A 2,875-nucleotide genomic window follows, 5' to 3' on the forward strand; every position below is an offset into this window, starting at 1 on the left:
GGAGAACCTAGCAAGAGAACATGGCTACAGAACCTGGCTGGAGAACCTGGAGAACCTAGCAAGAGAACATGGACACAGAACTTGGCTGGAGATTGTGGCTAGAGATCCTGGCAAGGCTGCTGATCAACTGAACACTGTCTCCGTTTCATTCCTTCTTTGCCGACTCCGTCCACACCTTTGGGGACCCCTGGACCTGCTGGGGTTGGACCCCAGCAGTAAGGCTGGTATGTCCGGGTACCAGCTCGGTAAACAAGACAGCTAGGTCTGCTAGATCATCAATAAAATCAAACAACTGGCTGATATCCTATGTGATAGAGGGGCTGTTAGGATTAATTCTCTTCAGATGTTCTTCATGCACTTAACAAACGCCTTCCATGCATTCATTCACTGATTCACAGTCAGCATAAGTTCTGCCTTCTGGTCTCTTGGTAGGCTGTACCAGCAAAATGGTGTGAGAGATCGCACCAAACCCTTTCCCGGCAGCTGCCGCCGCCACACCACCACACACACCACGAGCTTAACCACAACGCTGCCAACAGCCAACCCCCGCGAGAGGACGCTTCCATTATTATAAGCCTTTCCTTAGTTACTCGAGCAAAATCCCAATAAAGATTTACTCATCACTGGTTATGTGCTCAGCAATGTGTTGGTGCTGAAAACAACAGTTTTTGCCCTTAGAGTCCAACAGTTTTTGCCCTTATAGGATCTACAATAGAGTCTGATGAGTACGTAGGCACTACGCAAACACATATTGGGGTGTGGATGCCTATAGCTTTGTCCTGAGAGGTCAGAGAAAATACCTTGAAAGAAGTAAGATCTAAACTGAAAGAGTCAGTCACAGAAGGGATGACAGATGAGAAAAAGGAATAAGCATCAAGACATAAGGCTGGAGAGGTAAAGAGCTAGTCAGGACTGATTGTACTGTTTGGACATTGTACCCAAACTACAGTGATCTTCAGACTTTTCTAGTGGGCTAGAAACAGCTCCTGGGCAGGGACCAAAGGTGACTATCCTTAAACTCTCTTGGCATAACTTCATGATAGTGGACATGCGACAAGTATTTATTAACCTTGAGTAGAAGGGAAGAAACAGCATTCTTCGATTTTAAGCTTTACTCAGAGAATTTAGTAACAAAAGACAACTAAGGTGAAAAGCGCTACAGATGGAGGCGAGAGACCATGGACCAATTCTATCATTCCGAACAACTCAGATTGCTGTGAGATCTCACTTTTGTGGGGAAAACGGCAAGTTCATGATCGTTTTTGAGAATTTGTTGTTTTGCAAGTAGTAACTTTCAAAGGAGACAAATTTGTCAGGTGAATATTTACATCAAGCATGTCGAACTCAAAGGCTAATGTGGGCCAAATAAACAAGGTGTAAGTTTATGTGGGCCGCAAAAAAACAAAAGCTTCAATTTTCATAGAAACGGTTTATTTCAATAGAGACATGCTGAATAGAAAGGGATGAAATGAGTAATTGTTAATATAAAATAATAGAACATTTTAATAAAAATTAATACTTTTTCTTGGATATTAACTTACCAGACACTGAATAACTGCACAAATAAGTGTAACGCAAATAAACCTGTTTTTCTTGTTCTCCGAAAGCGAAATATTTCCTGTTGCGCACACCAAACTATTCAGTGCAAGACTAATGATATGGCCATCGGCTGCTAAAACATTCGCTGCTAGTATTACTGGAGAGAAATGGTGCGCCTGCGTGTAAGACGCATAAGGGAAATGAATGCAACACGACTATAGTAATCAGTCATTAGCGAACGCTGTAGCTCGTTATTAATAATTAATAATTATGTATAACAGGATATTGTAAAAATTAAGTTACGAAGATTTTATTAAAACGTTTCTTATATACCATTATATGGGCTGGGCTGCAAAAATATTCGTTGTGGGCTACAGGTAGCCCATGGGCTGAGAGTCTGACATGCTTGATTTACATAAAACCTCATATAATCACTACCCTTAGGCTCCAGATACTCAGCAGAAAGCACTGTACTTCATGTGAACTAGCCTGAAAGAGACAGAGTCGGTTAAGGTTGATGCAGAGCTAGTGGTATCACCAGATATTCATTCACTTACCCCAAATAACACTGGCTTCTTCTGTGGCTAGCTCACTAGATGCAAGAAACAAACAAACACACCTGCCTCCTTTTCTATATCAAATACTGTAACTCTGGTTCCCATGCCTTCTTTCTAGTATGTTAGATGGTGATAAGTGCTATAGAAAAAAAATCATTCCGGAAAGTGAGGTAGGGTGGGCTGAGAGAGAGAATGCTGAATTATAAATTGTGTGCGAGAAGGGCCTCACTGGGAAAATGACTATATATAAAGACCTGAGCCCTGGCCTGTTTGGTTCAGTGGTTGGAGTTTCAGCCCAAGGAATGAAGGGTCTGGATGTGATTCTCAGTTGCAGGCTTGATCCCGGGCGGGGTCAAGGCACATGCAGGAGGCAACCAACTGATGTGTCTGTCTCACAATGATGTGTCTCTTTCTCTGTCTCTTCCCCTCCCTTACATTCTGTCTAAAAATCAATGGAAAAAATATCATCGGGTGAGGATTAAAAAAAGAAGGGGGGAAAAAAAGACCCGAAGTAAACAACAAACTCCTCAATTAACTTTCTCTGTCATCTTCCCAATACTATTCATAGTTCTTTCAGTTGCTTATTTTTTTTTAAATATATTTTATTGATTTTTCACAGAAAGGAAGGGAGAGAGATAGAGATCGACGAGAGAGAAACATCGATCAGCTGTCTCCTGCACATCTCCCACTGGGGATGTGCCCGCAACCCAGGTACATGCCCTTGACCGGAATCGAACCTGGGACATTTCAGTCCGCAAGCCGATGCTCAATACACTGAG

General features: G+C 42.3%; 1 protein-coding gene and 1 pseudogene across 1 annotated transcript in view; both read right to left on the minus strand.

Annotated features, from left to right (window-relative positions):
* Positions 1 to 517, minus strand: part of LOC102766040 — a 1,365-nt pseudogene extending 848 nt beyond the window's left edge.
* PHACTR4 (phosphatase and actin regulator 4) overlaps positions 1 to 2,875 on the minus strand; it is a 75,125-nt gene that overhangs the window by 42,958 nt on the left and 29,292 nt on the right. The gene's annotated exons all lie outside the window — the stretch shown is intronic.

This window comes from Myotis davidii, unplaced genomic scaffold, assembly GCF_000327345.1.
Source record: "Myotis davidii unplaced genomic scaffold, ASM32734v1 scaffold149, whole genome shotgun sequence".
Taxonomy (NCBI): domain Eukaryota; kingdom Metazoa; phylum Chordata; class Mammalia; order Chiroptera; family Vespertilionidae; genus Myotis; species Myotis davidii.